Source organism: Balaenoptera ricei, chromosome 5 (assembly GCF_028023285.1).
Source record: "Balaenoptera ricei isolate mBalRic1 chromosome 5, mBalRic1.hap2, whole genome shotgun sequence".
Classification (NCBI taxonomy): Eukaryota; Metazoa; Chordata; class Mammalia; order Artiodactyla; family Balaenopteridae; genus Balaenoptera; species Balaenoptera ricei.
Genome location: NC_082643.1, coordinates 77,807,903 through 77,820,872, shown reverse-complemented (window position 1 = coordinate 77,820,872; position 12,970 = coordinate 77,807,903).

Genomic DNA, 12,970 nt, shown 5'->3' with positions numbered 1-12,970 from the left:
AATACCCTCTACCAAAGAACTCTTTGCCCAGTACAGTTAGAAGATCCCTTGGGAAACTGTAATGAATATTCCATCTTCGATTACAAAACCAAAGTGGTCTCCATGATTTTGGATAATGAAGTGAGTTTTCCAAAGAATTCCATATTTAAAGACACATTTTATTTAAATAATAGCAAAATAAATAGCACTGGTATATAATTAGTTTTCACACTTGGAAAGTCTTTTCCTACCTACTGACAAACACAAATTGATGTACGAGTGAAACGACCTCATAGGGCCCTGCCATATGTTTGTAGTGTTGGTATTTTCGTCTGAAGTAGTAATTTTGTTGAAACCACTTGCCAGCTAGATTTTATTAGGTAATCAAAATTTTAAATTACTGTAAACTGATCCTTGCAATTAATTTTCCACCCACTTGTTATTCAGAGTTGTATATAAAATACAGTTCAATGACATAAGATACTTTAATACTGCCTAATGATTTTAAACAGCTATCATTATATGTCTCTGTAATTATTTTTTTTAAAAAGCGCATTTCTTATGGTTTTGCCTTTCACCCAAAGAACTCCAGTTATGTACTAAGTATTCTTCTGTCATTCACCAAAACAGATTGAAGGAAAACCTTTCAGGTAGAGAATCAGACTGCTCACAGTGATGGCAGCAGAACTTGCAACAGACGCGAGGAAGTCTTACTTTCGTTTCAGAGACCGCTGCACTTTGCCTGCTTCTTCTGACACCAGGGTTCCTAGCTGGTTGTAGGTCTTGTGAAGGGGCAGGCTCAAAGTCTATATAATTGTGATTTAGCAAATTTGTTATCTGAGCTCTAAACTGAGCTGGCGTGGCAACATAATTCATTAATTTTAGGACCTAATCAGAATAATTGGGATGGTGTCTACATGTATATGTACGTATTTAAGGGAAAAAAGGGAATTTATAGCTTTTACTATTTCATGAATATGAAACACCTGAGTAGGAAAAAAAATCACAAATTCCCAGCACAGGGAACAGGAAAACTATACAGCAATTGCTCAGATAATAAAAATTTCTTAAGGGAAATACTGAATCAATAGGGACATCCCTCCAACCCCCAACCACCATTCTGTCTAATAGCTTAAAAGCAATGGTATTGACCATCTGTTAAAGCTGAGAACAGAGGACTATGTAACTTAAGGAATCGTGAAGGCTGGAACCCACGTGTTTCATTTACTCACCTAATCAAAACCTATAACTACTCTGAACCACGTTTATGAACGTACATCATTGTTATGGTGTAACATGCCATTACACACCAATGGTAAGGCAGTTGGCATAAATGACTATGATTAGACCTATGTTGACATAACCAAACTGATTTTTCAGTTTCCTTATGTGGTCAATTCTTTATAGCTATAATCGATGTCAAAATCAAATGTGTGCTCATCTCCACACTGCCTTCTCTTTTTCCTCTTCTCCCATCCACATTCAGGAAAAGGGCTGGGACCAGGGTCTGGGTCTCTGCGTCCAAGGTTCCCTCAGTCCTCTGGGGCTGACATATCTGCCTTCACCCGGACAGTTCCAGCTCTCCAGTCCCACAGCTCATCCTCGGCTCTGTGTCACCTGTGTCCCTTGACTTGAGAGCTACTATATCCAGCTGTCTATGTTGGGCATCCAGAGGGTTGGAGGGCTTCAAAGCTGGCCAGGCAGGGGAGGCGATGGGAGTGCATCTCCTTGTGATATCCCTGTTGACCCTCCTCTTCTCCAACAATCGCAAATGGTCTTAAATAACTTCTGCAGATTTTCCTTCAGGGCCAGTCTTTAAGGTGGGTGGTCTTTAACGTGATAGCAGGAATACATTTCTAATGACTAAAATTGGTTGTCCCAAAGCTTTTCCTTCTTTCTTGTTGAAGGGAGATTGGCAGGGTGGGGACTGAAAATGGGAAGGGCCCAGGTAACTGGGTAACTGATTCTAAGTGAGGGAAGAGGTGGTGATTCCACGGTGGAAGCGGTGGAGGAAGGGAAGGTGATAGAGGGCATGGTCAAATGACTTTGCCTTCATCTGGGCCACAGATGAGCCCTCTGCTTGCTGGCTGGAGCCAAGCTTAAAGGCTGTCTCTGGGAACCCTCACACCTGAGAACAGGAATCCATGTGTAAACCCTCCCCAGCAATGGGACCTGGCAGAAACCGAGGCCCGCTGGTGTCTGTCTCCCCTACCAGATGATCATTCTTGAAGGCTGGGCCACCTCCTGTTCATCTCAGTGTTCCCAGGGCCCAGCTCAGGGAAAGAAGCATAGCGAAACAAAGTTGTGTTGAACTGAATTGGAGAGAAGGACAAGAATTGGGCTGATGTGCTGCGAAGTGCTTATGGGAATGAAGCAGACCTCCACCAGCCCTGGGGGGTAGGGGGCAGGGGTGGGGAAGAAGCGAAAATGGGTCATTTCGTTAGAATCCATGCAGTGTATGTTCTACGTGGCTGTATATCTATTTTTCCTGCCTCGACTCAGGCTATGTTTCTTCCCCTTCAAAACTTTCAGTGCCTTTTTGTAGACTATTGTACGCTGATTTCTAACCATGCCAAATAGCAACATTAAATATGCTCTTGTTTACGTGAAAGAGTTGGTTTGAGTAGGTAACTCATCCTATTCTGTTTTACTTTGTACTGACTAACGGGGCGGCCGAAGCTAGTGTGATGAAATGAGGCTGAGCGACAGGAAAGTAGAAGGCATCCCAGCGGTTACAGTTTGCGGAGGGCTCCGGACGTGCTGACCCCTGTGCTAAGCACTTGAGCGTGTGTTATCTCACCACGTGGGGTGAGCACCACCTCACACGGGGAAACTGAGGCCTGGCGCAGCAGGTGAGTGGCAGCAGCAGGAGTCTCGAGTGGGTCTGTCAGACTCCAAAGCTGTGCTCAAGACCACTGTGCCCCACTTCCGCCCAGAGCAGCCCGGCTGTATGGTTTTGCCACATCTCGTCTCATGTAACCTTGCAGGCCCCAACCTTACTAGTCCCTGTATTTTACAACTTATTTTTAATAAAATATTCCCAGTCTGATCTTTATCTTCCCCTTTTATTTTCATTTCTGGCAATAAGGAAGGGACCCACCTAAGTCACAGAGCACCATCATTTGCAAAGGTGTCTGCTTTAACCCTTGGCTTTTAAGTATAATTTTATAGGTTGACTGCATGTGAATTGGCAGAAATGAAATACATCATGATTTGATGCTTCAAAAACCTTGGAAAAAATTCTCTTTTTTATTTCACTTTTCCACCCCTCGGGTTTCAGGTATCTTCTTTGAATGAGGGAGTGACAGGGGAGAGGAGGGCCTGATTCTTTCCTTTTAAGGATTTGGTACCAAGGAAGGGCACTTTACCCATTATGAGATGGGATGAAAGGATTCCAGTGTGGCACATCTAAGGGTTACACTACGGTGGAGGGGACGGGGCATCTGCAAGTGTTCATCCCCAGGGCCAAGAAGACTATTCTATGGGTTGAGTCAGATCAGAACAACTCAAGGGTAGGGTCCTATTTTCCCTCAGGCTGTATCTCTTCTGATAAAGCAAAGAAGCATTAATCACTAGCCAAGATCCTGAGCAGTTTTTCACCAGAAAAGATAAAACAAGCCACAGAAATTATTTGTAACGTAAAGTTCCTAAAGAGTACTTGATTCAACCTAAAGTTCATATTTTGGTCAATTCTAAAATATATCCTGACATGGGATGCAATCCTTAATGGTAGATAGACAGCAATAATGGGGGAGTAAGAGGCAGACATATTTTGGAGTCACAAAGTCTGGGTCATGTGTCTTTCAGCCTCAATTTCCTTAACTTAAAACAGTAATTCCTGGATTCCTCTAAGAATTCGTGCAATAATATTCGTACAATAATAGCTTTATATCTGTGAACTGTTGTTCAAATGGATGTGTCGTTACGGTTTTGGTGGACCTCTATGCAGATACATAGGCTGAACATTCTAGATCAGATCAGAATATTCTAGAACTTATTGATAGTGGGCCACACGATGGGAAACCTACACAGAAGCAGGTGCCATTTGTAGCAATGCTAGATAGAGCAAGATGAGTAAAATGACACGTAATGATAGTGGCAACAAACTACATTTGATTCCTACTGGTTCCAGCTTTGTGCTAGGCACTTTACATGCACCATGTCATTGAATCCTCAGAACATGCTCAGAAGGTAGATATTATTCTCTTTCTGTTGATAAGCAACTGAGGCTCAGACTGATATATGGAGATATTTCCCTTGTACAGTTACTTTTCAAAACGTCCCAGTTTTACTATGTAGTTTTGGTTTAATTAAACTTGACCAGCTAAAAATTATACGGTGAATTATATTTAATGTTCATTACACTCGCTAACTTAGCTAAGATGGTGAGAATGATCCCTGTTACGTGCTGCTGATTAGGGCTTGGCAGCCTTCCTTCATGCGCTTCCTTTTGTCACTTTTCCTATGAAAAAGTCTCAGCTGGTTCCTATCCCACTGCCATGGTGGTCTCTGCTGGCTGTTCCCACTCCCCGTTTCCATTTTCCACCCTTGGCTGCCCTCCCCTGTGGCTGGGAGGCCAACCCTGTGGGCTGCATCACCCAGGATCTCTTCCTGGCTGGCTTCTACTTGAATGCAGCTGGTGGGAGACTCTGGCTGGAAGTCAGAGGGTAGGAGGAGAGAACAGGTGGGTGTTTTTTCCTACTTCTTTCTTGCTTGGGTGATGCTTATCTGTCCATAGCTGTGAATCCCTCTCACCTGCTGAGCAGCTTCTCCTCCACATCACCAGCTTTCATGGGGCCCCAGGATGGTATTTCCTCTCTCTGCCTCTCCGTCCTGTAGGAAGTAATGGCTTCCTGCTGGTGCTAGTCTTGGGATGCAGCAACATCCCTCCTGTGTTCCCTTAACCCAGACCTCTACAAGTAGTGCCTTCATTCAGATCTCTTCATCTGAACCATCTGGAATAAATTTGGTTTCCTATGGAATTTTGACTGATATACTTACCAAATATTAAAAGTCATCTATATGTTCTGGCAGTAAGTGAGTACACATAACTCTTCTGAAGGATATGGGTTTGGCAGCATGGCTAACTCCCCTGTCCTGAGCCTCAAAAGTCAGGAAATATCACTCTCTACTTCTATTTTGCTTGGAAGAGAAAGGAGTATGCTGATTAATTCTAATCTGAATATGCAAAAGAATAGTTCTGGGAGAGCAAAGTTCAAGAATTGTGGGGTTTCTAATGACATATTTATATTAAGAAGCTTTTATCCATAATATATAAAGAACTACTATGAATCATCAAGAAAAACAGCCCAATTTTAAAAATGCATATTTCTCAGAAGAAATATGCGTGACCAATAAACAATAGAAAAGGTGCTCAATCTCACCAGTAGCAGGGAAATGCAAACAAAATCCACAATGAGATATCATTTTCACACTACTGTATTGGCAGAGAATTAAAAAGTATGACTATGAAACATTGGCAAGGGTATGAAACAATAGGAAACCTTATATGCTTCTTGTGGGGATATAAGTTGATATAACATTTTGGCATTTCTTAGTAGTATTGAATATCCTATACCCTTGACCTAGACATTTCATGCCCTAGAGATATACTTGCATAGACTTCCTGGGAGACCTGTATGTAAACGTTCTTAGTAGCATTGTAGATAATAGCAAAAACTACAAACAACACAATGTAAATAGAGAGAATGGCTAAATAAATTTTGGTATATTCTCACATAGAATACTATGCAACAATGAAAATGAATGAACTGTAGCTGTATGTATCAATAAATTAATGTAGACAATATTGAGAAAAAAGCAAGTAGTCAAATAATATATGTATTATGATCACATTTAAGTGAAGTTCAAATGCAAGCAAAGCTTAACAATACAATATTTAGGGTTAGAAACATTTTAAAGCATGGGAATGATTAACACAGCATTTAATTAAGTGGTTACCTCTCCTAGGGAGATAAGGGAATACAACTGAGCAGGGTCACCCAGGGATGTCACAGGTATTGGTAATGTTCTATTTCTTAAGTTTGTGAAGTGGGTACAAGAATGATCATTTAATTTTTTCTGTTATTTATTCTTCAAAAATATTCCTATGTGTTTTATACACTCTTTTGTGTGCCTGATATAATTCATAATTTTAAAAGTTTTTTTAGGACTTCCCTGGTGGTCCGCGGTTAGGACTCCATGCTCTCACTGTCAAGGGCCCAGGTTCGATCCCTGGTCAGGGAGCTAAGATCCGACATGCCGCACGGTGTGGCAAAAAAAAAAAAAAAAAATTTTTTTTAAAGTTCAGGTTGTACAGTCAAATTTCCAGAATTCCAGCTCTGCCCCTCACTAGCTTTGCAGCCTTGTTCAAGTTAACTAGCCTCGCTGTACATCAATTTCCTCATCTGTAAAATGGAGAAAATAATACCACAGGGTGGTGAGGATTAAAGAAAGGAATGAACACAGGTAAAGTCTGCACTATGTCTGGCACATAGCAAGTTTTCAATAAATGGCAGCTCTATCATTCAATTGTCATCCTCCCTCAGAGCTGGGAGGATCCTGATCTTTAGTGGATGAAGACATTAAGATCTGGGGACGGTTAAATGACCTTCCCAAAACTCTATGAGCTGGTGGCAGACTCAGCCCACCTCACTCTCCCTACCACCCTTTGGGTGTTCTTTCTCTAAGCTTCATGAGCAGAGAGGTTTTGTTTTACTTGTTCGCTTTTTATAAGCTCACTTTTCAATCCAGATTTCCTGTACTCTATAATTTGCAGTATTTTTTCTTAGCACAAAGCAGGTGCCTTTCAGTGCCTTACAGAAGGGATCAACAGAGATTCCGTTGCCTTATTTATTCATTCAGCATTTACTAGGCTCCTTTTGTCCTCTCAGGGGGTGATACTAGGCTTCTTACGTTCTCTCAGGGGGTGATTCAAAGAAAGTAGAGGACGTCACTAAAAGAGATATCGATCCGAGCATCTCTCCATCGCTGGATTCACAATATTGTTTCATAATTATGTGTTCATATTTCCATTCCCCCCATTGGACCGTGACCTTCTTAGCAACAAGACTGCAAATAGCCAAAGCTGCTGCTTTTGTGGAGTTTAGGATCTAGTTAGGTAGGGATAGCTGTGTATGTGCAGATAATAATTATGTAAACAAATCTGATAAATATGGATGGGTGATCAGTACTATAAGGAAATAAATTAGGAAAAGGGAGAGAGGACACTTGGTAGTTTATCCTCCTAATTGAGGAGAAGCCTGGTTGATGTAGACAGACTGCATCATTTAAAAATAAACCACCCCTCTGAAAAAGAAAGCAGGCTTAACTTTTTCTCTGCTGGCCTCAAAAAAGGGACACACAGCTTTTCACAACAATCAGTGTTCAATACCCGTTTCCCTCCAGAAATGACTGACTTGGGGGATTCCAACCCACCTGACTGTTGGGTTAGGGCTGTTCCAAAGGCTGGATTAGCAAAGAGACTGGCACAGAAAAGTGACATGATTTACAGAAGCTGGGGTTTATGCAGGCAAGTGGTTTCCAACAGATTCTGAAAACAAGGAAGGAAATGACTAGAACTCAGGGTCTAGGTAGGACTCAAAGTGGAGCCAAGAGCTTGCCTGCTGGGACTTGTGGAGCAATTCTAAGAAAATGTGCGTGGACGTGGTAGCACAGGCTTGAGAAACAGCAAGGTTACAGCATGCTAGAGCCCATCTACTGATGCAGTTGGAGTGCTTGCCATTTATGGCTGTGTTGTTTGAATAGAACATAGTAAGTTGCCCCAATCTGTCTTCCCTCTGTGGAAGTTTCACCCTGATGGAAACAGCAGGGGTGCAATTTACGAGTGAGTCACTGGAATTAACCAAAGAGCAGTTGTTGGGTAGTAAAGCTGTCATCTCAGGGAACTAAAGATTTACTGAGGATTTTGATTGACAATGATTTTTTTTTTAAGTTTTCAGAAGGCCCCCAATAAATCACTGCATGTATGTACTTCTCAAATACATCTCTCTTTCCCCCTTTTCTCCTCCTTTTCATCATTTCTCTCTGCAGCTAGGTACCCCTATCACCTGTCTTTGGTTGCTCCAGCATCTGAAATGGTGCTGTGCCCATAGTAGATGCTGACCTCTATTTCTTGAGTAAATCAATCCTTATTATCACCATCTCACACATTCATTCATATAGCACTTTAAAATTGTCCAAAGTGCTTTTCCATGTCTTCTGGTACTAATTGCCAGTATTTGCTTAGCACTCTCTAAACAATCAAGTACTTCGTGTATGTTGTCTCCCATGACCTCACAACAATGCTGTGGGTTATTATTATTTGGCCCATTTTACAGGCAAGGAAGCTAAGGCTCTGGAAGGTTAAATGACTCATCTATGTGCACTTAACTGACACTTGGCAGATTCGGGATCGTGCTTAGGTCTCTTGCCTCCAAACTCCCCTTTTTCTATGCCACTAAGCTTTCATCTGAGGCTCAAGGCGACCCTGTGAAGAAGAAACGAGAGAGATGAGGCCCAGGAAGGCGATGTGACATGTCCAGGCCATGCACACAGTTACTGACCAGAAGAGAGGTCTCTGTTTCTAAGCCCTGGCCGTCAATATTATCATTCTTATTATCAGAACATGTTTAAAAAGAATTGGACCCACTGCTATGTGGTTGTCTCTGATCAACAAATGGAAAAGTCTGAAAGAGGGAAATTATCTGTTAATCTAGGTCCAAACCGTATTTGCATTAATTCTCTGGATACTGCCTGCAAACTCACACTAACTTTTTTCTCTCCTTCTGTTAGTGTGTATACTTCCACTGAGGGTCTAATATATAAATCAACATGGCTGGAACAGTTTCTTCTGTTTCTCTAATATTTTTGTTAAATTATTATAATTATTATACTATATAGTATCAATGTTTATATAATATATTATATTGTATTATATATTATTACTATTATTATATTATGTGCTATTATTAGACTCACATTTTTGGAGCTGGAATAAAACTCAGGGAGGATTTAACACAAGCTCATCACTTTGCAGATGAGGAAACTGACTCTCCTAGTTGCCCAAGGACACACAGCTGGCCGCAGACAAAGCTGGGACTTGAGGGCCAGGTCTCAGCTCCCAGGGGCTCTTCTATCTTCCCTCAGGCCTCAGACCTCCCAGCCTCTACCTTGTTTCAGGTTTCAGCGATGGAATTTTAAAGGTTTACCCTTTGCTTAAAACGTCAGGGGCACTGGCAGGTGATTAAAAAAAAAAAAAAAGAAAATGTCAGAGGGAAAGGCCAGCACATGAAACCAGCAACAGTAGAAGTGCAGGAAGACACAGGGCACAGCAGCCAGCCAGCAGCTCTGCCTTGTGTGTTATTAACAAGCTCAACAGCCAGAGCTATGAGCCCTGAACAACTCAGAGCTGGGCCTTCGTGGGCTCAGGGGGAATCTGAGAGAGGCTCTCCCTTCTTCCACCCAAATGCTCAGAAGGGAAATTGGCAAGCCAGCCTGGTTGTGACAGGTTAAAAGAGTCATAAAGGAAAGAGATTCTTTACATAGATATGTATTTCTATATCTGTCCCCCCAGATTATACAAATATTGCATGCTTATTGTTTAAAAAATTAGAAAAAAACAGCAAAGCAAAAGACAATAATTAAAATCACTGATTATCACTGTTACATCATTTTTTGTATTTACCCCTCCAGAATTTTTCTTATACACGTATGCATGTATTTTTGCAAAAATAGGATCATATAGTACAATCTGATTTCCAATCCGCTTTTTAAAATTTACTATATTGTGAACAGCTTTCTATGTTAGCATGTTAAGGAATATACATACTCTTATGCTGTTGTGTGTAAAGGCAGCATGGTAACTATTCCAGATTTTTCCAATGAACCTGTAACCACATGTTTGTTAATTGCATCTATGGACATCTATTGAACTGTGTATGGGAAATTTGTGTGTGTGTGTGTGTGTGTGTGTGTGTGTGAGACCTTGCTTAAAGCTGTAGTAAAAACCACAGATATATCTGGCACTATGTGCTTTATGTATGTTAATTTATTTTCTTGTAAGCACTCAAGATGAAGTTAATATTATCATCCCCATTTTACAGATGAGGAAACTTACCCAAGGTCAGACACCTAGCATGTGTCAGAGTCAAGATTCAGCCCAGGCAATCTGGCCCAAGCCTGTGCTCCTGACACCACACTTCCAAGAATGGTTCCACCTATTTGGTTCCACACTCCAGCTCCTCGGTTACAAAACTGGAGGGCCTGTAGGAACATCCAGTCCTAGAAAGAAAAGTCTTCGTATGACAGGTGTGAAGTCCAGAGAGTTCTTGACTTTCCTATCAAGTCACCTGTGAGTTCATCACAGAGTTTGACGATCATCCATCCAGCTGTTCTTTCTCTGGTCTTCTCTGACCATCTTCCCCCCACAGTCCCCCCACAAAACCCATCCTCTTCTACGTTCTCGGCCCTTCCCGCAGCCTTGGGCTCCATGTAGAAGGTCCCCAGTGGAGGCTTAAGCCCTTCAGAGTGAAACAGCTATAAAACACACACACTTTTCTTTGGTTACTATTGACACCTGTCAGACAGAACTGTTTGGTGTTAGGCTCTCACAGTCACTTTCTTCCATTTTACCAGACTTCCTCCCAGGAAGGGCTGGGAGGGCGCCTTGGGGAGGAAGGAAGGAGGGGTGAGAGGGGAAGAAAACCCCCATCCTGCCACAACACAGAGCCTCGGATTTTGCTCTACTTTGATGATAACGTCTCTGATTCTCCCTGGTTCGTTCTGAAGTTTGGGGGTGGGGTAGGGAGGAGGGCATGAGGGCCACTGAGCCTCCAAGCAACGACATGGCTCTAAGAAGCTGTTTGATGAGGACCCTTGAATGGACGCCTCTATTTCCCTCCCCTCCAAAGAATGACAGTCACCTTGGGTAAGTCTATTGTTAGAGTTGAATGGCTGGAGGTTTGTGTAGGATGGACTCAGGGTCTCTTCTCTTCCAGGAGGTTTTCAGAATGGAACTTTTCATGTGAGAAAGTCATATGGCCTTTCCAGTGGGTCTGTGATCTTCTGATTAAACCACTGTGGTGAAAGACCTTTTCTTTTTCTTTTTCTTTATTTCCAATCATTGCAGACAAATACTGCTTAAAAGTACAATAAATTCCAAGAAGAAGAAGAAGGAGGAGGAGGAGGAGGAGGACGGAGAAAGAAAGACAAAGATTTAATAGGAAAAAAATGAAGTAAAAAAAAGACATATGGGACACCCCTCGTGGTGCAGTGGTTAAGAATCCGCCTGCCAATGCAGGGGACACAGGTTCAAGCCCTGGTCCAGGAAGATCCCACATGCCAGGGAGCAACTAAGCCCGTGCGCCACAACTACTGAGCCTGTGCTCTAGAGCTTGCAAGCCACAACTACTGAGCCCATGTGCCACAACTACTGAAGCCCGTGCGCCTAGACCCCGTGCTCCGCAACAAGAGAAGCCACTGCAATGAGAAGCCCGCGCACCGCAATGAGAGGAGCCCCTGCTCACCGCAACTAGAGAAAGCCCTCACACAGCAACGAAGACCCAACACGGCCAAAAATAAATTAAAAAAAAAAAAAGACTTAAAATGCAAGTCCCATTTTCTATTATTAGATTCAATAGACATTATCCAATTGCTAAAAAACTTTCTAATCTAAACTCCTGATTTCTGTGCTTATCTTGCTGTGGTCCAGTAACAGTTTGAAGACCTGTCTGCCTGGTGTTTGGATCACACTGTGAGCAGCTATGATCTAGTTCACTCATTACTTTGCCGGAAAAGTTCATTCATTCACTCATTTATTCTCTGAATAAACATTTGTTAAGCACCTGTTACAAGCGGGGCATATAGGTTAATCCTGACTTTCTCAGGATTACAGTGACACCATGATTTTGTGTTATTTTTACATAATTAAATTGCAATCGTCATAGTATATATCAATATAATGTGATATTCACTGTAATAGTTTTGGAAAGAAAAATTGTCCCAGACCTGGTCTGGGACAGACCCTTTCTGTGTGTGATATGATTCAAAACCTCCTTCTGGGAAGAAAATGAATGTTCCTGATAAAACACCTATGCAATTTTCTGATAAATTGTAATGGGATTGAGGCTTGTTCCAGGAAACCAGTCACCCTCGCACTTCCTTCCCCGCATCCCCAGCTGACCGTCAGACACAGTCTAGTTGACCTTTAACCAGACATACTTTTCTTTCCTTTTCTAGTCTGATTATCTGGCCATCTCTATCAAGTGTGAATCTTTGAAATGGACTCCTAGAGACCTCTTCCCTTGGAGAAAGCCTGCAATAGTTTGACACATGATCATATCTAAGGATGGAGGCAACAATTCTCATGGGTTGGTGGAGCTGGCAGGAACCCATGGCCTTGAGCAAGCTTTATAATATTTCTGAGTCTCAGTTTTTTCATCTATGAAATGGAGAGACTAATACCTCAGGTTGTGAGAATTAGGTGAGGCATTGAATGGAAAGGGCTTGGTAGGTAATGAGTGCACCTTAAGTGTCACCATTGTTATGATGATGACTGTGGACTCCTGGTCTCCTTGGAGTCAAAAGCCCTGTGGTACCAGGTTCCTCCTCTGCTCCAAATCAAGCTCAGGGGGGGCCTTAGCTTGCTCTATACGATGACTAGAGGGAAGAGACCCACCACGGGGCTCAGGAAAGGAACTGTCTAGAGCAGCAGAAGCCCAGTTCCTCAGGGGGAGGAGGGGACAGCCTGAAGTGGGTAAGTCAGCCAGGCTTGCATATGGGGTAACACATTTCCCACGCTTTGAAAGCTCCCTCTAAGGTAGAGGGGAGGGCATTAAGCTCGAGTCACCTTGGGGCCAATTCTGGCTGAAAGACTTACAGCAGGTGTGTGATCTGGAAGCCAGCCAAGCTAACTCACGCCACAACTGTGGGAGAAGGCAGGGGTCTCCTGTGGTTTCAGTCCTGTGGCTGTTACTCAGGCACTGTTTATGGG